Source organism: Diplotaxodon limnothrissa, linkage group LG20 (genome assembly GCF_057381915.1).
Source record: "Diplotaxodon limnothrissa isolate DT_005_m linkage group LG20, D_limnothrissa_male_GT1.1, whole genome shotgun sequence".
In the NCBI taxonomy this organism is placed as follows: domain Eukaryota; kingdom Metazoa; phylum Chordata; class Actinopteri; order Cichliformes; family Cichlidae; genus Diplotaxodon; species Diplotaxodon limnothrissa.
In genome coordinates this window covers 22,631,282-22,654,924 of record NC_140615.1, presented here as the reverse complement: position 1 = coordinate 22,654,924, position 23,643 = coordinate 22,631,282, and the positions used below count along the sequence as shown (strand labels likewise).

Sequence of the window (23,643 nt, the reverse complement as noted above, 5' to 3'; positions counted from 1 at the left end):
ACGCAGCTGCCGAGGTCTCTAAAGTGCTTCTGGTCAGTGCTCTACTTCCCATTTAAAAATTAAAGAAGTCCAAAATAGACAGGGGAGAAAATCCCACAATTATGCACTGCCTACCCTGCCAAGCACTGTATTTGTTGTAGTCAGTTGCTTCTGAATTTGGAGCTGGCAAACAGCCAATATACTTCTGTGTCCTTGCTAATGCATGGCATGCACAGATGTTTATGTACTATATGGTATAATCATTCATTGCTATCTGTATATACTGGTAGAGCTCACATATTACAGTAAACAACACAGACACCCCCTCTGTGTGCATGACTCCTACACCTTTCCAGAACAACCTGGTGGTAATGGTCATTAGGGGACAGAAGTGCTCCTAGCAGCCCAGTGGCATCTGGCCTGAACAGGCTAGCAAAGCAGTTCGCTGCCTCTACTGGCCAGCTATAGAGGGCAGTTTTATAGCAGCGCTCTGGCCCGGGCATTGACTCCAGGTCTAATAAACATCCAATATGTTATCCCACCCTCACATAACAAGCAGAGATGATGCTCTGTAAAAACACAACAAGGCCTTAGATTGGCCTGCAATAAAAACCTTTTTACAAACTTTGTGAACCTATATAAAGGACTTAGATAGCACAGGCAAACAAACCTTGACCAGCTGTATAGGGACTTAAGGTGTTGCCAGTAAGAGACTGTGAAACGCCTCTCAGTTTCCGTTCCAATTCAGCAAATTTTTCTACAAGCAATAATGTCGCTGAAACGTTATTAGTTTTGTAAATGCTGAACGGTGACCAGATCTGGTTAAAGAAAAGGACTTGATGGTGTTTTTTCCCCTAGTTTTGTCAGTCCTGTTAAAATGTTGAGATTTACTGATCATAGCTTTTCATATTGGGAAGGCCATCAAGTCACTTTTTATTTCCATTTGCTCATGCTGCAGATATCTTTTTTTTTAATGCGCAGAATAGTTTCCCTCGGGGAGTACTATTTTCCTGTTGCCTTGGATGTTCATTTTGATAAAAATGCTAAAAGCCCAGCACTTGAAAATAAACGTCTTTCCTTCTTTAAATGGCTAATCCTTTTGACTTGCAGCTGCCACGTCCATGTTCACACCCAACAGCCATTACAATGAGCAAAGTATCTGGAGCAGCATAGCAAGAAATCAAACCTTGATAACGAGTGCCTCGAGTCTGGTTAAAGGCATGGGCTGATATCTTCTGTGCACAGCCTTCTTCCTTCCCATCTCTCGTCTGCACCCCCATCTGCCTCTCTTCCCGCTTCAAGCATGCCTGTGCTGCACCCTTCCTTTGCCCTCCACTGCCCCACCTTCCTGATCTCATCTGGAGACAGAGCAGGTGCTATGGAGAGATAGAGAAAGGCTAAGAAAGGCATCTCCACCCAGGCTAATGACGCCTGCTTCTTTCTGAGCTCACTATACTGAAACAGTTTCACTGCAGCAGCCAAGCTGAAGCCAGACGGGAACAGGAAACATCACAGAAGTTGAGGCAGACTGTAGATGGTCTCCTGCAGATGAGAATGAGATTGTTACCAGTGTATGTGATATGAGAAGCTCTCCTCACATCTGCCTACTTGTAGAGTCAATGGTGCTACACATGATTTAGATATGAATATGTGTGCCTCAAAACAATCATACTGCATCTCCTAACTCATAAAATTCCTGGGATGCCAACACAGGCTCCTAATGAATTGCATATAAGACACAGTTATATCACACCTCATATAGTATTACTCAAACATAGAATTTTTTTTTCTATTTCTTTCTATCTTTGTCGCTCAGACTCTAGTGGACATGCAACATATACTCTGGACCACACTATTATTGTGAAAAGGTGGCATTTTTCAGTGACCTTTGTGCTGCCAGACTGTGATATTCAGCCAAGGTCAGCAGCCATCAGCAGGAGGCTTGGAGAAGGAGAGGCAGTTGAAAAGTTCAACCAGCATTTGGACTTACATGCACAAACTCAAATACGGGTTATAATAGCCTACGCTCTGAATTAAAAACACTAGGCCACAGTGAGTCATAAAACACACCTTGTGATTCACTCTTCCGAAAAGTCAGCAGCACACACATGCCAGTATAATAAGATGAAATCTAATATGGAATCTAATATGATTTGCAATGTCCCGTATTGAAATATAGGCACGGAAACTATAGATGTGAAATATTTAAATTACTGTGCTTGCTGAGCACGGTTAAACTAACTTTGCATACTTTTTCAAAATTGTGGACACACACATACTTCCCATCAAATGAAATACAAAAAGGGGACGGTGGGATTAACGGATCAGTTCCCAATTTCCCTCAGCCGCCCAGCAGTAATCAGATCATCTTGCACCTGACGTGAGGCCTGAATTCCATTAGGCTTTATTAGCAGTAATTATCCCTTGCCTCCACCCCATGCTGTTCTCTCACTCCCCATCCTCCATCATTCCTTGAGATCCTGACATGCCCTCTTCTCCCTACATCCTCTTTACTCCTCCCCCATTTTTTCCAGTTGTTTTCCACCTGTACCCTCACTGTGAGTGTCATAATTCTTGTGTGTTGGGCTCTTTGGCCATTGGCCACATGTTAAACCACGTATTTCTGCTCAAGGTCACATGCATTCATGCACGTGCACGTACATTATGCTTTTACTCTTAGTGGAGCTAAAGATAAGGCCTCTACTATCCAATCAACACTCCTCACCACCCCAGTGGTATTGAGGGGCCCAAAGATGAGGTGGACAATGGTGTGCTCTTTCAGATAGTGTTTCTCACTCAAGCAGGAAGGAGCATGAGGACTACAGAAAAGGCAAAATCCTCCTGGGAACAGCTTTTTACTCCCAGTTTGTGTTCATTTGTCCCTCCGCTCCCCTCGGCTGCCTTTGGGAACGAGTCAGCACTTGTTTTATTGGCCGTTACTGTGTGTCAGGGAGCAAATCGGTTTTTACTCACAGGTGTGAGTGGAGGACAAGTGTGAGTGTTCCATTACTTTTTGTATCAGGTTGGAATTATCTGGGTGTGAATAGGTTTGCCTCTACCTTGCTGTGTTAGTGCAAAAGTTTGCGTTAATAAAAGATGTGGATTTGTCACCAAGCAAGAACAGATTTTATATTTACTTGTTTTTACATGAAAAAATTAGTATATGTGTGTATATATATATATATATGAGGTGTAGCAAAGTAGATGATGGAGCTGATTCCCTCTGTGCTGTTTATTATCACATTTTGTGTAATTATATAATTACTGCTAATCACCCACCTGAGGTGGCAGTGCTCTGCGGCAACACACTATTACAGAACAAACACAGCGACCTCAGCACATCTCACACTCATTAACACACTCCTCCCTCCCTCATTCTCTTCGCCACTCTCCTTTTCTCTCGCTCTCTCTTGCTCCCTTTCTCTACGCTCATTATCTCTTGTCTTTATTTACATGCATGAAAACACACATGCGCACACATGCTTGTGCACACTTTCTAATGTAATGAGGATCCCAATCACCGTAATGAGATGAATAGCATTTCAGCAGCAGATAGGGGAAATTTATAGAGAGAAAATCTTCCCAGCAGGTATGTTTCTGATGTGAAACAGAAAAAAGAAGAAAGCATCCCCAAATCACACCCGATGTTCTATCCCTTCGACAGGCAGTTGGGAGAATGGGGTAATAGTGTAGCGCTGCCATATACTGCACATTAGTTAACTGAATGTGCCAGTCTCCAAATGAGAGAGAATGAGGGTGGGGGTGGGGGTGGGGGGGGGTGAGCGATTCAGAGGCAAAAGACAAATCTCACATTTCAGACTCCATTTCAAAGAACATGAAATTCAATATACCACTCCAATCTAGTGCACGCTGTCATTGCTTATGCCAGTAATAGCAATCAGAGATATTGTATTCACTCCTCTCAGCCTCCCAGTGTCAATTTATGTTTATGTTTGCCAGTAAATATATTAAATGTCATTTAAGCCTTTTCAAGAAGCTGATTGTTTTGCTTTTGTTTTGTTCTGTCTGGTTCTCACTGTTTGTCATCCCACAGATCTTTGCGCAGGCTTTTATTAATCTGCAGGCTGGATGGCAACTCTCACTAGCACTCCCCAATGCCCCATTGTCATCTGGTTGTGTAAATATCCCTACTAAATTAAATTTTACCCTCTGCAATGGGAACAAATTGGAAAGACACATATACAAATCTAGGTATTGTATTTATACCCGTCAGTTGAAAATTGAGTGACATTTGAGTCGTGCATTAGTGCGGACACCCTCTACATTGTAATGACCACCCCTGTCTGTCCCTTGTTTTTTGAGCTATGTGAGGAGAATTCAGCAGTAGAGAAATGAATTCTTTGGATTAGAAGACCATGCTGACACACATACTGAAAGGCACACAAACAGAAACAAACTGTGTGCTGCAGTAGCTAGGCGCCCACTGAGAGGCATTATGCTAGCTGACAGTACGACAGGATGGCACAGAGAGACCCCCAAACATCTCGCCCACATAATGAGACAGGGCAGGAGCACTGGGGCTCCTTCATAAAGAGGAGGGGTGTTTATGTTGGGAGGAGCTATTGGAATGTGACAGTCCTGCGTGCATCCCACAGAGGACATTCTGGACCCCTCTGTCACTAAGAGTGTATCTGAAGGATGCCAGCTGCAGACAGAGGCTGACATACACAGATCAACTGGCTCATATCTGCCAGGCAGAATGAATTTATCACAAGACAGAGACAGACAACACAGCCCAACCATGAACATCAGATGGAAAAGGAACTTTAATTAAGTCTGTGTGTGTCTGTGGTGTGTATGTGACAGATAACAACCTCTGTTAGGCTTAAAAAAGGCTTGAGACAGAGATTCCACTTTGCACATATTTTTTTCCCCTTTTTCTCCCATATTCCCCTTTATGAACTCTGTAGCACTGCAATTCTATCCACTTTAAAAGTGCAGGCGCAGCACTTTACTCACCAAAGTCTATTACTGTAAAGCACAACTACTGCTGGAGGCCTGTTTGTAGGTACAGTATACACAGATATATAGCCATCTTCATTCTCATCAAGTATCACTTAGGGATACACCATGTTTTCAATGAGCTAATGCGGTGTAACAACGGCTTTCAAACAGTGCCGTCTTTAGAGTAACTTATACATCTAGAAGGAGACGGTCACTGCCATAAGAAACCAGATGAATCTTCATCTGTAACACTGGCTCCTGTATTCATTCAGGCTCGTAAAATCAGCAGGTGGGTAAATTTTAGTGCAAATCTCTTGATTCTAGATTCTCTGTTTTTTAGTATTCCTCTTTGTGGGTATCTTACTGATCACTGTATCTCGCCACAATGTCTGTGACTGGGCTTCCTTTTGGAAGAGCAAGGGAATGTGTGCACACAGAGATGAGGGAGACTCCAATCCAATCTCATTTAGGCAGGAGAGGGCAGAGTGCCACCAGGAACCTCCACTCAGTTACACCTGAGGGGCCTCAGCTATGGAAGGAGGATATGCAGCTTTGCATACAAATTGCTGCCGGGAGCCATTCTCCTGCCCACCTTACACAGGGGTACAGAAACGCTGGTGCCTGATTAACATGAAGGGTATCAACTCTGCTCTGCAAACATGTGTTAAAGCTTGTGATTTTCTCTTTGAGAATTGTATCCATCGCGTGGGCTCGGGTGTCTAGAAACATAGACATGGCATTCCATGACATTTTATGCGATCCATGTGTCATAAAGCTGACATAAAGGTTGACATACAGCTTACTTGACGATGGATTGGCTGTCATAAACATTGATGGCACTACATAACAAATGATCCTAAATTTTCATGGCACTGTTGTGACATTGAACAATGTCGTCTCTGCAATCGAATCCGGAGCTCATTTTCCAAGCACTGACCTAAATCTTAGTAATGTCACTTCGACCAACATGTTATGATTGAATGACTCTGTGATCGTACGCTATTTGTCATAAGAAGTCATTATACAGCGTAAATATCATAATCAAACTGTTATTTGGGAAGCCTGAGGAAATCAACATCTTTCGGTGCCTTTGGGATCCAATTCTGCAGCATAACTGTACATTATGTTTTACTTTAAGACAAAGACACAATAGTCTTTTTGTTTTTGAAAAGGAAAATCTCCTCTCTTTCAAATTGTGCAGCAACAGCCCTTTTGCTATTTTCCCTCAATAACCTTTTTGACATATGGTAATCAGTAAACACAAATCTATATTCTGTTGTGTCCCGAAACCTTTTCCAAATTGTTCTGAAATAATAGCCTTCTTTCGCTGAGAAAGATGACATTAGACATCTCAAAATAAGAAACTAAAGCAGTTTTTGTATGCCCTTCTTCAGAGGTGTGGACTCGAGTCACATGACTTGGACTCGAGTCAGACTCGAGTCATTAATTTTATGACTTTAGACTTGACTTGAAAAAATGTTCTAAGACTTGTGACTTGACTTGGACTTTTACACCAATGACTTGGGGCTTGAATTGGACTTGAACCGGTTTACTTGAAAAGACTTGATATTTTACCCCAAATATAAAATTTAACATGCATATTATATAGAGATTGAAAATGTGACGTCATTCACGGGTAGAACCGCAAAGGATTCTGGGAACTCGTGGCAAGCGGTACTAGCGCACGCAGGCTTTCAATTAAAATCAGTCACACAGCGATAAAAAGAAACACAAAAATGTCAAGAAGCCGTTGTATTATTAACTGCAATAGCCGGTCGCATGACAGCCACGGGAAGCCGACGGGTAAAGAGATCGGTTGTTATCGGATTACGTCGTTGAAGAGAAATTGTTCAAGCCATGTTTCCGAAGTAACAAAGACGCGACGGATGGCCTGGATTGCAGCCATTCAAAGATCAAATATAACGTCCCAGAACACTCCAGCTCACAGGTTAGTCTGCTCCAAGCATTTACACGAAGGTCAGTGTTTTTTAGTAGTTAATACGTCATTTTCATAACATAATTGGTGATATAGGTTACAAGCAAGTCTGGCGCTGAACAGAAATTGTCGCGCTATGCTCCTTTATTTATTGTGCATAAATAGTGAATTGTCCTGACACAATATTGCGTTTCGCTTCTGTTATTATGGTACATTGACAAAAACATATGCTTTTATTCACAGGATAAAACAGGTTTTTTGTATCACTAATTGCCCAGTACGATTACAGCATACAATATTGTTGTCACTGCTACATTTCTGTGATGCTACCAGAAATTATTTCCACTACTAATTAATTACCGTTGAGCTCAAAGGTCCTATTAATAAACGGTTAAGGAATGTATATTTATGACGACGATTTGTGAGACTGGTAAACTTATGATACGTACGATGGTCTTTCGTTCGACACGGTGCGTTTCAAGGTCCTGCACCCATCTGTCGGTAAACTGTACCTGGGCTTGTTGCAGTGACCGGAAGTTACTAAACTTCATGAGTGTGTGCACTCACTCCAAGAACCGTATGATTATAAATATGCATATAAATATGCTACGATGAGATAGCTGACTTCATCTAACTAGCAAATGTTGTCCAGGCTATGTTGGTGATACAGTTTTTTTTTTAATGTGTATGATATTTTTGTCATGCGATTTTAAAGCCGGTCCTACAACCGCATCCAAGAATAACATGCAGCTTATCTCAGAACTGTCGGTGAAAATTATTCTTGGAGCTAGGTTTAATTGAGCTGCATTTTAAAGAGGTGCAATTTCACAATTTGTGTATATTTTCTAAGTTCACTATTTTGTCATGTGTTGAGAAAAACACAGATTTTAAAATTACATGGTCTAATATTTACATTTAGCATATAACTGCAACATTATTTTTTCGTTTTTTTTTTTTTTTTTTAAAGACTCGAAAGGACTTGAAATTCAAAGTTTCAGACTTGTGACTTGACTCGGACTTTTACACCATGGCCTGCAATGACTTTGCCAAATTCTTCACTGAAAAAATCCAAAAAATTAGACAAGCAATTGGTACATCAACAGCAGATCCAGGATATGTACTGTGTCCACCAAAAAACTGTTTAAACACCATGAAACAGTTTCAACCTATTAACAGCAAAGACCTGGAGGACATCTTAGGTCAACTGAACTCCTCCTCCTGCTGTTTAGATGTCCTGCCAACAAGTTTTTTCAAAAAGGTCTCAAAGACTTTAGAGTCAGACCTGTTACAGATCGTCAACTTTTCTTTATTATCAGGTGTGTTTCCAGAATCACTAAAAACTGCTGTAATCAAACCTATACTGAAAAAGGACAATCTTGACAAGACACAAATGAACAACTACAGGCCGATCTCAAATCTCCCGTTTTTAAGTAAGATCATTGAAAAAGCAGTTTCCCAACAGCTCAGTTACTTCTTAAAACAGAATAATTGCTACGATGCCTTCCAGTCAGGTTTTAGACAGAACCACAGCACTGAAACCGCTCTGACCAAAGTGTTTAATGACATATGTCTGAATACAGACAGTGGAAAAATGTCAGTCCTAGTTTTACTGGATCTCAGTGCAGCATTTGATACAGTTGACCACAACATATTACTCAAACGACTGGAGAACTGGACAGGTCTTTCAGGAACTGTACTAAACTGGTTCAAAACATACGTAGAAAACAGGAAATACTTTGTATCAATAGGTAACTTCACATCTGAGCAGACAAGTATCACATGTGGAGTTCCCCAAGGTTCCATCTTGGGACCCCTTCTGTTTAACATCTACATGCTCCCACTGGCACAGATTATAAACAACAACAAAATAAACTATCACAGCTATGCAGATGACACACAAATATATATCACAATGTCACCAGGAGACCGAGGCCCTGTACAGGCTCTTGGTAAATGCATTGAGGAAATCAATGACTGGTTGTGCCACAATTTTCTCCAGCTAAACAAAAACAAAACTGAGGTAATAGTCTTTGGCGCCAAAGAAAAACGATTACAGGTCACCAGAGAACTTCAATCTATACATCTAAAAACCACAAACCAGGCGAGAAATTTGGGTGTAGTGATGGATGCAGACCTAAACTTAGAAAAACACATTAAGACAATAACAAAGTCAGCTTACTATCACCTCAAGAATATATCAAGGATAAAAGATCTGATGTCTCAACAGGACCTGGAAAAACTAGTCCATGCATTCATCTTTAGTAGGCTTGATTACTGTAACAGCATCTTTACAGGTCTACCTAAAAAATCAGTCAGACAACTACAGCTCATTCAGAACTCTGCTGCTCGAGTCCTCACTAAGACCAAAAAAGTGGACCACATCAGTCCAGCTCTGAGGTCCTTACACTGGCTGCCTGTCCGTCAGAGGATAGACTTTAAAGTTCTGATGCTGGCCTATAAAGCTCTGAATGGTTTAGGACCAAAATACATCAATGACCTCCTGACCCAGTATGAACCATCCAGATCCCTCAGGTCATCTGGATCCGGTCTTTTATCAGTTCCCAGAGTCAGAACCAGACACGGAGAAGCTGCATTCAGCTTTTATGCTCCTTATATCTGGAACAAACTCCCAGAAAGCCTCAGATCAGCTGAAACACTCAGTTTATTTAAATCCAGGTTGAAGACTCACCTGTTCTCAGCTGCATTTGAATAAAGCACCAAATCCACACTTTAAGCTTAAATTTCAAAACTTACATTTAACTACTGATTTTATCTACTGTTCTGATTTTATCTGTTTTGATTTTTTATACTGTTGTTTGTTTGTTTGTTAATTAGTTAGTTAGTTTATTTGCTTGTTTTATTCAATTTTAAATCATGCTTTTTATTTGTTCTTGTTTCTAATGTCTCTGTAAAGCACTTTGAATCACCTTGTTGTTGAATTGTGCTATACAAATAAACTTGCCTTGCCTTGCCTTGCCTTACCAGTGACTTGAGACTCGACTCTGACTTGCCTGACATTACTTGAGACTTGACTTGAGACTTGAGGATAAAGACTTGAGACTTACTTGAGACTTGCAAAACAATGACTTGGTCCCACCTCTGCCCTTCTTCTATTTGTTCATGTGCGTGTCTGTAAGCATGTGCATATGTGTATGTGTACTCACAGGACAGCCTAGAAACTTAGGGTGAGCCAAGGAGATTGGTAGATTGGTCCCATCCTCATCCGTATGCATGGCCAGGCATCCTCTAGAACTCTTTTGCTTTTAATGATAACTGGTCCCATGCATTGTTTACTAAGATGACAGGTCTATTTTCCTCTGATTTATAGCACTGTGGCATTCAAGGAGATACTGTACTTATTACTTTAAATGCAGTATGCAAAAACAAGTCAAAGAGGGAGGAAGAAGGGAGGGTGTGGACATAAATTAAGGGTCATTGTTTCCCTTCTGCTCCAGACCGAGCAGCTGTTTGTTGAGGTCTAGACAGAGAGTTGAGAGCCGATCACCTTAGGAGGTCATTGCTGCGCTCAGCCCTGACTCACTTGGCTGCCAGGACTCTAGTGGAGGTGGTGGCATTGTCAAACTACCCTGTCAACAACATCTCTATATTTTTTGTTTGTGTATTTGGGCAAGTGGCCGGGCTTCCTCTCTGGATACTTACATAATAACAGAGGAGGGAAACTCCCTCTGGTGGTTGAACAACAGCCTCCCACTCTTTACTGTGATGCAACATGGATCCATCTAGCCCTGATCCTTTCCATCCCCACCTCTGCTACCAAGCAATAGGAAGGAGAGAGTTAAAGAGAAGGAGGTGGGATGTCATTGTTTTGACGGATTTAGTTACAGTAGCACAAAGATCAATTATTCAGCAGAGGCATGCATGGTTGCAAGATTAATGGTGCATGCAGCAGATAAATCAACCATTGGTCTCGAACCTTTCAGGGAGAGGGGAAACAGTACAAGACAAACATAGAAACGTGTTTGACGTTGGCATTTTATATCCATCCTTTAGTATTAGTAACCTTGAGATTTCAGGATAGAATGGGAACGGAGAACACATCCTGCCACAAATAACCGTCCAGATTTTAGGATATAATGTCAAAAAATGTCCACATTATATCATCCTCAATGCCGATTTGGCTCAGAAGGACAGAAGTGTCTCTCCGTCCTCAGACTGTGGAAGGATATGAAAAAGGAGGGCTGTAGTTGCTGTTGAGAGATTGAAACGCTGCTATATATTACAACCTCTGGAGACCTGTCGGCACTCCAACTTACCACCACCACCACCCCCACCACCATCCCCGTGTCTGTCTCTGTCTCTCTCTCTCTCTCGTTTTCACTTTGACTTTGCTCAGGGTCCTTTTCCCTTTCTGTTTTACTGTTACATTTCACATCACACCCCCTTTTTGTATTCATACAATGCATCTATCCATGTTCTTGTCTGGCTGGTTGTACTTGTATATGTATATGTGTGCACACATCTCTCTACCTGATTGAATTTGCTACATTCAGACCCCCTCCTCCATCCTTGTCTGTTTTGGCTGCCAGGTTGTACCTGTCTGGTATTTCAGGTACGTTTTAGCCCATCTGAGTGTACCTATAATTCCCTTCCTCTATTTGTCTGCCTCCTTTATCTGTCTGTCTCTTTTATCTGTCTGCTCCCTAGCTGCTGCCCCAGCCCAATACAGCCCTCATGGCCTTTCTTCTCCTACAGTTGAAATCACATACCCTGGTCAGGCTTCTATCTTCAGACACTAAGCTTCACCCAGCCAGAATGTCAAATCATTTCAGTCTCAGTCATATTTTTTTCTCAACATAATTGTTACAGTGGGACTCTCATTCTGGCCCTGCCACTATTTCAGATTTCTTCACTTTTTAGTTTTGTCCAGAGTGTTTCCAAGAGTTTGCATGAAGCCAAAGTTAACCATTGATGTCCAGATTAGAATTTCAGATAATTAAAAGCGGAGGGAATACGGATGCCTTTGGCCATATCAAAGGGCCTTCGCTCCGCAGAAAGACATTTTGCATATGAGCAATGGTGGAGGAGTGAATAAAGGAGGGAGGAAAAGGGGGAGGAAGTCAGGGAGCCATGCTAGAAGTGGGAGGATCAAAGGAGAGATGGTGGCAGAGTGCTGTCCCCTGCTGTGCAGCTCTGATAAAGACAGGTTAGCGCCACAGGTCTCCTCACTGAGAAGGAGCCAGGCACAAGGCCAGGGGAGATGCATGAACAAGCCAGCTTACAAACATCTCATAATAACTCAGGCAGAAGAAGCCCTCTGAATTAAAATGTCACTTTTCATTTGCTTTCCTTTCCCTCATTTTGGCTCACTGGCTGATTTTTTCCTTCGCTCTCATTCTCTTACGCACTCTCTCTTGTCTGCCTTACCTCACCCCCTTAACCAACCAGCTCCCCCACTCACCAGCCACACATAATATGGACCCCTTCCATTGCATTCCCCACTGTCTTCATCACAGGGCTGCCTTGGGGCTCGCAGGCCCTTCCATCTGCCTGCTGTGAATCTGCAGCTCTCCCTGTCTTTCTTTGCCTGTCTATCTGTCTGTTGTTGCAGTCCTCATTTCTCTGAATCTGAGCTCTCCCAACACACACACAGTCACATTTATGATCACTGGCAAAGTAAAAAAAATTGCCTATTAGATCAATTACTCACCGATTACTATTACACAAAATAAATGGAATGTTTTGTCAGTGTTAAATGTGCCTCACAATGTCAGTATGGTTATCTTTTAGCTGATGGCTCTATAATATACTTTTGTTTTCAGTATGATGCTGTTGACCTTTATTTAAACCTGAAAGTGCCAAACTCAAGGGTATTTGCATTAGCAGAGAAACAACTTCATGTCAAGTGTTATTATTATCATTTTAAATTCAGTTTGTTGGTTTATTATTACAATTCCAGGGGATCTAACGCAGCGGATATAACATAGGAGGCAGCCTATACAGTCAGAACAAGATTGCTGCTGGTTTTATAGCACCTCAATGATCGATGTCATTACTGTCTTTGTTCTCGATCCTTTTAATCCTGCTGTTGAGTCTGGCTGTCCAAATTAGGTGTGCTGCCTTCTGCAGGGACTAAAGAGGGGTGAAGAGACTATAGTTGTAAAAGAAGCACACAGAAGCTGATGAAGGTGGTTTCTATGCTCTGAAGTAGACCACCATCTTACCCAGAGTGTAGGGAATGGAGGGGGCAGCTATCAATCTTTAATTGGGCACTGTGGGCCATAATAAAAACTTGTCAAAGTATGGTGGAACAAAATGAGGGAGAATGAAAGAGACCTACTGAGTGATATGGAAGGCCAAAAAAAACAACAAAAAACCCTGGTGAGCCTAGTGCGCTTTAATGCAGTGCATATTGGCAGGTGTCACTCTGCCTAATTTCACGCCTCCGTAAACCAGTGTGCACACAGACGATCGCCACTTCCAAGTCCCCTCACTTCCTCCCTCTAGCTAACCCCATCTCAGTCTCTGCGCTTTAATATATAATTGGTTGCATTGGCATGTTCCTCTTTCCACGTGAGAAACAGCTGTGGCTTGGCCCTTGCAGAACCTTTTGTCTCCCTGAAAGCTGGAGGTGCATGCCTGTATGCTCCATGTCAGGCAAAATGTGCAGCTTAAGCACTAAATAGGAGTCTGGTGACAGTTAAGGAAGCACACGGGCCCGTCCGTTCCATCTGTTACACCAGCGTCGTTTGATGTCGACTGATTTGCTTGTTCTTTTGCCTCTGTCATTTGTCCAGCCTGCTGGACTTTAGGCCAGTAGAGATGATGACAAGGGGTGAGCAGTTCAGCCAGCGGTGTGTGTACATATATGTGTGTGTTTGTATGTGACACAGTGGGACTTCCAGAGTTTGACACGAGGACATCCTGTGGCATCAGAGACAGAAACGAGTTCTGATTCTCGATGCCCTCCTGCGACCCTGTGCTGCTCCACAAACCTCTCCTTCCATCCTCACCCTCTTACCCCCCAACTTTCCTTCCTTCTCGTCCTTTACCCGACCCCCCCCCCCCCCCCCCCCCCCCCATCCCTACTCACCCTTTCTCGCCCCTCCTTCCTGTAGTCTGTGTTTGTGTTGGGAAGATTAAGCTGCTCTGACAAAGCTGTGTTTACAAATATGCAGGCAGAGAAACAGGCCAAGCGACGCTGAATAGGAATAGAATACAAATTGCTTTTTTATCTCTCTTAGGGCCAGGGCGAGAGAAAATGTGTTTGCGATTGTTGCTCCTCCGCCTGTGAAGGATAAAGCCTCAGTACTGGGTTTGGGCTCCCTGTTAGCATTCATTCTATCCTCTCCTCTCTCTGTCTCTCTCTCGGTGTCTCTCTCTGTCCTCCCACTCCCTTTCTTCCCCCCATGCTCTTTCTCCTCTTTGTCTACTCCACACACTCTGTCTCTTTCTCCCCGGCAAAAAGATTTTTTCTTGCTGTTTCCTTGGTAATCATATCTCCTCTTCTCTCCTTTCTTCTCTCCTCCCTAACTCTCTCATGCCTCCTTGATCTGTGCTCCTCTCTCCCCTACATGTGCACTAGTCCCTCTCCTCTCACCTCATTCCCTTAATAATTTTCTCCATTCCTCTCTACCCCCTTCATGTTTTCATACACGCTGAATATTTTTCTCTGTCACTCACGCTCTCTGTCTTTCTCTCCATTCATCTATCCCCTTTTTTCTCCTTCAGTCAGTAGGACTCGTGATTTACAGTCTGTCTCAGCTCTTCCTTGCTCACACCGGAGATATTAGAAATTTTGAGTGCCTATAGATCACAGCAGGGGGAGAAGGCGTGAGCCTCTGCTAATCAGCCCTAACAGAAGTGTGCAGCATTACAAATCTGGGCTCTCTCTTACAATCAGGCAGCATGTCTGGCTGGCATAACCCACAGCAGGGAATCAGAGGTCTGTGATGTCATCTTCAGCAGGTCTCCATTGTGTGTGCATTTAGGGGCAAACAGTGGGTTGGATGTTTGCTCTTATTAATGCAGAGGACACAGTCCCCTTTTCTATGCTGTGGTACTTTTATCCTTACCTCAGCTAACATAAGCGAAGGTTAATAGACGGTCACAGAGATTCAAACAATGCCATCTATGCTTAATAAGAGGCATCAGTCTCATACTGTGATTCTGCCATTAATTTGTTATTTAAATAAGGACATGTCAGCTTTTAAGGACATTGTTGAATTTGAGATCTGTTTTGCTTGTATGCTTGCTGCAGCTAAATCTTTACCTGTAATCTTCTTCAGCTTTTCCCTCAAAGTATATGTGAATATATATTCATGTTCTGGGCGATCGTGGCTCAAGAGTTGGGCGTTCGCCTTGTAATCGGAAGGTTGCCGGTTCGAGCCCCGGCTTGGACAGTCTTGGTCGTTGTGTCCTTGGGCAAGACACTTCACCCGTTGCCTACTGGTGGTGGTCAGAGGGCCCGGTGGCGCCAGTGTCCGGCAGCCTCGCCTCTGTCAGTGCGCCCCAGGGTGGCTGTGGCTACAATGTAGCTTGCCATCACCAGTGTGTGAATGTGTGTGTGAATGGGTGGATGACTGGATATGTAAAGCGCTTTGGGGTCCTTAGGGACTAGTAAAGCGCTATATAAATACAGGCCATTTACCATTTCTGGCTTAATATCTCTTTGGCCAGTCTCCAGCACATGCATTTGTGTTTGACTAAGCGCAATTGAGAGACAGGGTACGGGAAAGCCTTCTTAGACTCAGCTGTTTCCTACCCACTAAAAATGACAGCTAAAACGTGACCTCCAACCTCGTGTCTTTAAGCTGTGGCTTGATAACCTGGCTGCTGTATGCATTACTCCAGTTTTAATGGAATGAAGTGTCTGTCATCATTGAAAGGGCCAGGCATGTAATGCAAACAGTTCCTCATTAGTCTTTTTGCTTTGTGACGTTTTTTCATTTCTATTCAACACCGGCAATCTCGAGGTCAGCTCAAAGGTTAGAGTGATAAGAAAGTGGTGTCTTGAGATAATGACCAGTTTCCATTTACCTTTTCACCTTTTACACATATACTTAGTATCCATTTGTAACCTGCCATCCCCCACGTTTGTATAATTTGCTAACCTCACGCAGACTTCTAACTAAAGCTATTTTGCTTTGTTAAGATGTTCTGGGTTCAAACAGAGATTTTGAGGACAGACCATTAGCACTTCAAAAACAAAGACATTACTTGAGGTACAGTTATAATTTAATATGTAATAGATCTCCAAAGTAAGGCCTCTTTCTGGAGAAAAGTCAGCCTAAGGGAGCGAAAAGATATGAAAAAAAAAACCGTGGAGAGAAAAGTGGACAGAGAAAGTTTGTTACCCTTGCATATGTAGGCTTCTTCTTATATTGTGGCTACTATAGAAACACAGTTTGACTTTTGAGAATCTGACAGAAGAGCTGCAAGGTTTATAGAGCTTTCTTTTGTTGACAGCCATCAATGACTTGACTGCTGTCGTAGGCTGAGGTCAAGGCAAGACGTCAGTTGGCTCTTTGTGAAATGTAAAAAAAAAACAAAAAACTGCGCAGTATATCCACTTGTCCAGTCATTTCACCTCTTTTTGTGAAAAGGTTTTCAGCATTTCTGTTTGGCTTACTTTAAGTGAATTGGCCTTTATCCAGTGCTGCAATCAGAAAATATATAGCTACAGTAACAAAACTGATCAGGGTTTGTTTATTTGATGTGTTTATATGTATGTTCCTCCATCTGCAGCATGACCGTGTCAACTGAAATGCCACAGTAAGTGCAGACCTAAAGAGTTAAGTCATGGGCATTTACTACATCCCCCCTTTCTCTTTATATTGATATGTCAAGGCACTTACCATCTAAAAGGCAAAACCAACAACTACCTATTTAAACACAAGCATGAATGTGAGTCTTTTACTGTAGATTTTATTTACTTAGCTACCTCTGTTATAAAGAATTTCCCTTGATGATTCTATAAGAAATATTTCCTTTGGCTGCATTTTTAAGGCTGGTCTGAATGTGTTCCACTAACACAAGCTGCATTTTCTTTATAACTGTACGTAGAACGCAACTGGGAAAAACTGTATTTTGCCTCCTGTACGGGCAGTGCAGGTGTAACTTGATATACTTGTGTCTTTGTGTGTTGGAATGTGGTGGCATGCCGTAGGGCCCATGCCACCCCTCCATCCCATTAGCTGAGCCCAGCCCCTGCCTGTCTCTGCTTTAACCTTGGCCAGCAGGCTGGAGGAGAGGGAAAGTAATTCTAACCTTAAAAACCTGCTGATTAAAGCTAGTTTGGTGGAATTCGATTCCACTTAATACCTTTGGCTGTGAGCCCAGCTGGCTAGCATTAGCATCAACAGACACAGTGTCTTCAGTCAGGGAGACAGACGTGCATGGGCATGAGCGTGAGCTTCCTCTCGCATGTGCGGAAACGTATCTATAAATCCTATATCCTCTCGTCTGTCTTTTTACCTCTGTATTCTTCTTCCCGTCTCTGATCCTACTATTATTTCTCCCCCAACTCGATATGTAATTCTTGTATTCCAACTTCACTGCCAAGGTTTTTCTCCGGAAAATGTCTTTCCTCGGTTTGGTCTTGAATTTCTAGTTTTCCTCAGCCTCAGGAATGAAGCTAGACAGAGTAAAGGTATTCAGTGTTGCAAGTGGTCAGGGGTTTCTCTCTAACTGCCTCAGTCCTGTTATTGTTTTTCTCTTGAACTTGATGTATAGCTGTGTTTACACGTCCAGCGTGGCTAATTAATTCTCCTCTTCGGGGCCTGTTTATCAACTGTTTGTGTTTATTTTACAATGAGTATGCTATTTTTAGAGACAGTCATTTCCATAACATTTTTCCAGAGCATCATTTGTTTTGCTTTGTTGAGGAATTTAGGTTTGTTTTCCATTTTTCTCCTCAGCTCAGGCGCAGTCTGCCAATTCATTTTGTAGCTCGCTCAGTTTTGACTGATTTAGAAGCAGCAGCTGGTCTAGTGGAGAAGACTGGAGAGATAAATCTAAGCCTCTTTTGATTTATTATGTATAATGTCTCATCAGCCGTTGCTAAGGTCTTCAGATGCACTGAAGAATTATACCGTTACATCTTTACAAGTTGTGGCTTATTTAAAGGCGTATAAAGAAGAAAAACCTAATAAAGAAAACATAGCAGGGATAAAAAACCACTGCCATAGTGCCAGTGCCATACCAGAGCTCTGCATTTTCCCTCTCTCATTTCTTTACAGGCATCTACTGTGTATTATGGGCATTCTGGGCATAGTGCCACCTTACCAGACACTATAGATAATTTGATTCCCACTGAACGATTGGGAGAGAGCAGAGCGGGGAGGCTGACTGTAAAGAAAGCAGGTGAAATGCAGAGCATTACGGTATCAGTCGAAAATGAGCTCATCCTCCAAACTGGAAGTGGCTCTTTTCAGCCCTAAGTCATCTAATCACATCTGTATAGAGCCAGAAATCGTTGGTTGATCAATAGTCATCATGGATGCTGTCAATGGCCAGGGTAGTTTGAATTTTGCATGGTCCATGAATCTCTATTGAGTATGGATTTTGTGTTCCCTCCATGGATGGGGTTGTATAGTACTGCCTGATTGGCTGCAGTGTGAGCTCTATTTATGCTGTTGTGCCCCAGGCTGAATCACCTGCCCCAGGCATCCATATGAACAGACATATGCAAACATGCACACAAACAGAAGTACACACACACACAAAATGATACATTCCCGCTAATGAAGCAGTGAGCCAGAAGTGGCTTCACTAGGTGGATATCCATGTCAACAACTGTTTAATAGTGCAAAGCAAGTCATTCAATACAGCCAGGCCTAAAAAAAATTACACAAAATCCAACAGTAGGTTATGCTCATCCGGAGCAATGATAGAGTATGTGCGAACAAATGGTGAGAAGGAAATATTAGAGGATACATGAGTCTTACATAAAAAGATAGAACAATTCTACTTGAAAGAGTTGGCCTGACGTGATAAAAGGGAGCTGGATGGAGGGAAGAAATCATAAACAACAGGGTATTATTTTACGAAAATGCCAGGCAAGTTATCCATGTACGTGCACATTCCTGTGTGCCACTAAGTGAATGTGTATGCATGTGCGCTCTTCACAGTGGGACTAACAATCCCACAGAAAGACAAATGTGTGGCAGCTTCTGACAGTAACACGTTTGCATCACGGCAGGAAAACAGCAAATTGCCAACATAAATAAGGTGCCACGCTCTGATTAGGACTGTCTTCACACATCATTATGGTCTAATGAGAGAGTTTCCCCTCTCTCTCAGTCTCTTTATAGCTGCATGTCTGCTTGCCGTATTGCCTTCACAGACTTTGCATTTTACTAGCTCCTCTCTTGCTGCGCTTGACACCTGTCAGACATGATGGATGAATGTAAGTGAGGTGTCGCCAGGGCAACAGGCAGGCCAGGGGCAGTGGTGGCCTCCAGAGGCAAGACAGGTAGCCAGTGGTGGCTCTGCTTTTATATCTGAAGGCTTTATTTAAGACAAACTGTCTGGCCTGATTGCCCCGTGTGAACTGCGGTCCTGCCCTACTTCAGATGACACCCCAATTGGGAGGGGTTTTAGGGGGCGAGGGGGTCGACGGGTGTTTGGGGAGGGGTTCAGTCCTATAATACCCTCTCATTGGGTCATGCCAGCATTTCATTGCCTTGGCCGCTTGCTTGAGTGACAACACCAAATGAATTTGCTGCATCAGTGTCTGACTTTGGAGGACACACGTCGCTGTAACTCTTTTTTCTTGCTGTCCGCAGTGACAGCACATGAATACATTATGGACACACTACTTGTGAATTCTTCTATAAACTGCTCTGTGTCATTCTTCCGCTGTGCCTCATATTCGCACACGACGCCACACTAATAATAGATCCACATTTGCGTGGCCGTGTTTGTGAGCACGTATGCAATTATGTGGGGGGGGGGGTTCGATGTTTTTGTATCAGTGTGCAAACGCTCTTCAAAATTACACATTGGGAAACTTTACTTTTTATGCGAGGACATGTGTGTATGTGTCTATAATTATGGTTTAATTGCTTGCCCTGCGATGTGCTGTCATCTGTCACAGCTCAAAGACAGCAAATAATGGTTCTGCTGCCATCACTTTGTCACCCAGACACTCAGCATGCAGAAAGCAGCAGAAACACCAGTAACTGATATGCGTCTTGAATTACTGATAAGCGCTCAAGTATGATGAGCTTTGTGTGTATGGGCGTGCTCGTGCTCTCAACATTTTCTTGGTATGCCTTTGTATCGGGGTCTGTTGTGATTTCTTCTGTAAGTATGCATAAAGCTGTGTGCATGAGTGTCAAAGCCTGTGGTGTGTGAAAATGTATGATTCTGAGTGGGTGTCGTTTTGTGCTTGAGAACTCAATGTCTAATTTTGTGAGTTTGTGTGTGTGTGCAAATGTGTGTGTTTGTAAGAGTGAATTGGTGTTTATGTTACAGTAGAGTAAGGGTTCGCAGGCTTATGGATGTGTGTGTGTGTGTGGGAAAATGTGTTTGATGCCTTGTGTATATCGGCAATGACAGGTGCAACAGTTGTGTTATGCTTTAAGCTGCTTGTTTGTCTGGCACGCTGCTTTGTGTGGTTGAGAAATGGAGTAAACAGAGGGAAAGGAAAGCAGCCTGGGGGCTAATTTATTCACTCCCCAGTCGCCCTAGTCACAGAGGCCTGTTGCACCGGCCCACCTGTCAATCCAGAGGAGCATGCCATACCGTTATACCATCCAACTGTACACTGCCACACCACACTCTCAGTGGGCCAAGCGCTTTAGGCTATAGCAGTATTAACCATGATATATTAATAAACGCTCTGTAATCAGAATGAACAAGACAGCAAGTTTTGGAGTTTTTTGAGCGACATCCAGAAGTTTGCAATTTTCTGTGTGCTGTGAAAGTGCAAAGTCGTATCAGTGCTGGCACTGAAATTTAAAGTCAAGCGTTACACAGACAGAAATTTGGCATTTCTGTTTGTAAGCACCTTTCACAGAACTTTCAACACATGACTGTAGTGAAATGCATAAACAGTTTAATGCCATATAGACCAGTGTCCTTTGTTGCATCACTAATCTCTTGAAAAGGGTCCAAAGTAGAGTTTGTGACATAAATGCTCACGAAACTGCACAGGAGAAATGTGCGAGACGATAGCTGTTGTAGTCGACTGTAGTAATGTGATGTTCAGTTCACTGTGGGTGTGGGAGGAAGTGTCTGCCCATTGCCAGCGTAGAGTAATGGATGGCAGAGCTATGGGAGTGGGAGGAGGCATACATCCTTTTTCAGACAGCTGTAATGGATGAGAGTACAGCAAAAAATAAGAACAGGAGGCAGTCTGCATGCATTCACCCTCTCAAACTCTCACATGCAGAGTTCAGTAGTATTGAAATGAGTTCACAAAAGATGTGAATGGAACAATGGAACACCTGGTGAAACAGTCAAGGCTAATTTGACTCTTGTTAATTGGTCATAAGACTCCTATGGGTGAACATTCTGGATATACGCAGCCTCACACATGAGTTTGTACTTGTGTGTGATGTATTTGTGTTTTAACTGTGTAATGTGCCTTTTTTTATCCATTTGCCCAGTCTGTGTTGCTGTACAGTGCTAGCTGTAATTAACAAGGCAGTTTGATGTTGGCAAGCTACTTTCTATATATACAGGCAAACTTCTTCTGTAGGCCATGCATAGTTAACCAGGTTAAAGAAGACAAACACATAGCACACTTCAAGGTGCCTATTTATCATTAAATAATGTAGTCCTCTTTCTGCCCATTCACAGCTCCCCAGGAAACCTCCCTTTACTTACTCAACAAGTGTTGAATGATGATGCTGTACCTTCCTGTGAACATGTGCATATGTGCATGTGCACTTTGACTAACAGTGTATGTATCACCACAGCTGGTAGCTCTCCTAATTTCTCATCAAACATTTATACCAAAGAGGACTTGGATGTAGAGCAGGGCGATATGGCCAAAAATATTTATCACGATATATATTTGAAAATTTGCGATAACGATATAACTGACGATATAATTGATGCGAGACAAAATACAACTCCACAACATTACTAGCGCAAAAAGACAACCTTCCATTTATTTTCACGTAAACAAGAAGCTGGTTTTTATGTACATTAAAGCTTTATAAAAATGTAACAGTGCAAATGCAAATTCCTTGCTGAAAGTTTAACCCAAAGGCATTTCCAGTAGAAATGGGCTGACATATCCTGAGCATAACCATGTATAATATCCACTGAAGTTAAAAAGAGGTGCTTTGCAACATTAAACTGCAGTGTGCAGTACGCATTTTTCGGACCATAAGGTGCACGGGATTATAAGGCACATTAAGCGAAACAAAGCAGTCAGATAAATCAAACTTTATTAAACTCATTCTTCTTGCTTCCTCCACTTCTGTACCATTGATTCATTAATGTTGAATTCTCTGGCAGCTGAGCTATTCCCATGTTGTTGCAGTATATTAATGACTAACCTCGTATTGTGGATGGATTATCTCAGTTGTTCTCCTGACTGAAGTTTGGTCCGTTTACAGCATCCTGCCATGCGATTGCATTTGTCTCTAACCATGAAGAACCTTCACGTTAACTTTTATAAGTGGAAAAGTGTTAGTGTTCGTCCTCCAGCTTCACTGTTTATGTTATGCTAACATAGCTGTGTCGCTAGCGATCACGTAGCACATCATTATATACCAGCTAGCCCAACTTCAGTAACCCTACAAACGTCACTGCTGTTTAGTTTCCTGTCTTCATTTATGTTGGAAGTGATAGCAGAGCTGTACGTTTGAATTTTTTCAGAAATCTCTCAGTCAGAACATGCTATATCATGCTTAGGTAACTAGCGAAACTAGCGAGCTAACTTCCGCTAGCTTCCTGCTAACTTCTAACTCCGTTAAATGTAATAACTTTTGTTTTCATGGATGCCTGGAAGTTAAACTTTATAGTTACACCTGGTAAAGCAGCAATGCTGATCGTTTTATTAAAGATCAAAGAATTTAGACAGTTTTCAACTCTCAGTGATGCTGCAGTGTTGTTTGACCTGAAGTCAAATATACGGAGTTTGGGACCCAGATTACTCCCAGATTTAAGAGCATCTTAGTCCGACAAATACGACAATAACAACGGCCGCTTGCATGTTCTGCAAAAAAATGTGCTTTGTTGTGTATCTGACGGACAAACACCAAACCAGTTCCACATCACGGAAGTTGCACCATTTTTACAAACCAACAATCGGCCATGTGCGTATGAAAACAAAGGCACTGCGCATGCGCGTTTTACTCCCATTCTATCGCGATATTTCATTTTCCTATCGTTGCCTAACATTATACCGGTATTACCGTGAACGGTATAATATGGCCCAGCCCTACTTGGATGAAGCTCAGCCCTCTCAGCCTTCTCCTCTGCCTTATTCCTCTGGGAACCAGGCTTCATGTCTAAAGAACAATCCATTTTACCCTTGCCTTTTCTAAATATTGTATCACACAAAATCACAGCCTGTGTCCTAGCTGGTGAGGGTTATGGAAGGAAGGAGTTTTGTAGACTTTTTTTGTTGCTGCTGTAAACAAGCAAAAGCCCTGCCATCCCTTTAGGTCACCTGGGAGCCACGGCCATGAGTCTCCCAGAGAAGGATTGGGAAGGAGTGGGGATGGAAGGAGGTTAAGTGCTGCCTTGCTGCTGTTCCTCAGTGCCTCAGCTGCGTTTGCCTCTGCTGCCGGCTGGTGAAAAATGTCTCCTGGCCCCTCCGCCAGATATCAGGATGCGTTATC

The 23,643-nt window shown here is 42.6% G+C and overlaps 1 protein-coding gene across 2 annotated transcripts in view; it reads left to right on the top strand.

Moving 5' to 3' along the window:
- camta1a (calmodulin binding transcription activator 1a) overlaps positions 1 to 23,643 on the top strand; it is a 278,666-nt gene that overhangs the window by 197,266 nt on the left and 57,757 nt on the right. The gene's annotated exons all lie outside the window — the stretch shown is intronic.